The sequence below is a fragment of the Rhagoletis pomonella genome, unplaced genomic scaffold, assembly GCF_013731165.1.
Source record: "Rhagoletis pomonella isolate Grant_MI unplaced genomic scaffold, Rhpom_1.0 Rhpom_scaffold_00002, whole genome shotgun sequence".
Taxonomy (NCBI): Eukaryota; Metazoa; Arthropoda; class Insecta; order Diptera; family Tephritidae; genus Rhagoletis; species Rhagoletis pomonella.
In genome coordinates, this window is record NW_023458556.1 from 64,370,616 (window position 1) to 64,371,722 (window position 1,107).

Genomic DNA, 1,107 nt, shown 5'->3' on the forward strand with positions numbered 1-1,107 from the left:
GTTTGTGTTCGTGTGGGCTAAATTCCGCGGATATTTAGTCCTCACATACCTTAACTGTTTTACTTATACCATAAAACTGGGTGTGTTTTTAATATAATGGGACGACCTTCTAATCATAATTATTACACATTTTAAAACTCCAAAAATATACTATTTAGGATCGTCTAAAAAGATTAAGAACCATTAAATATAATAGAAACCCCCATCCCAAAATACCATCAATTATATTTTGTTATATTTTGTTTGTCGATAAGGCTATCGTTTACCGCTCTCAGCACCTCCTCCTTGGATGTTACCTCATCCATATCTTTAATTTCAATTAGTGATTCTTGGGTGAGGGATCGGACCTGCGCATTGTCGCCCAGTATAGTTTCAACAGCTGCCTTAAACTTTTGGGTTAAAGGATTGGCCGGCTTCTTGAGTTCGAACAAAAGCTCATCGCTTGCCGTTTTCCGTATGTTTTTAACATTCAGACTGAGTTCAGTTAGTTCAGGCTGTGATTTGATTTTCCTCAACATATCTGCGTATGTCGTATCGCCGTTTTTCTTCAAGATCACAGCATCGGGCTTCATTGGTTTACTTTTAACCTTACGTCCCGATACCTTAATCCACCGCTCCGTTGATTGGCTGTTGTGGTTTGAGCCGATTTTCCCTTCGCGTTGCAATGGCATAGGCTGCGCGCCTATTGGCTCGTTCTGCGTAGCGACGTGGGAGTGCTGCATTGTTGGATGGCCAGTCTTTATTGCGTGCAGCTCTTTGTTACCAGCATTAGCTCTTTTTTTCTTCTCCTTGGTATTGCTCTCCGTTTGTGTGCTTTAGAGTCGCATGCAGTGAGCGGTGGCACTACCTTACATTCAGCCAGTATTTTCTGGTGCTGCTTGGCTATTGAGCTTACTAGCTATCTCATCGTCATGTTAATGTGCCGCTGCCCTTCCATCATATTGATGAGCTCTCTTATGCTCTCGCCTAACACAATGATTGACTCTCGCTCTTCTTTTGTCTCACATGCTCCGTCACTTTCGCTTTGATGTCTTTCGCGCGCATCTCTGAAGCTCGGAGCTTTTACCTCCAGTTGTTGTGCGCTCGCAATTGGTTGATCGGGTGTGA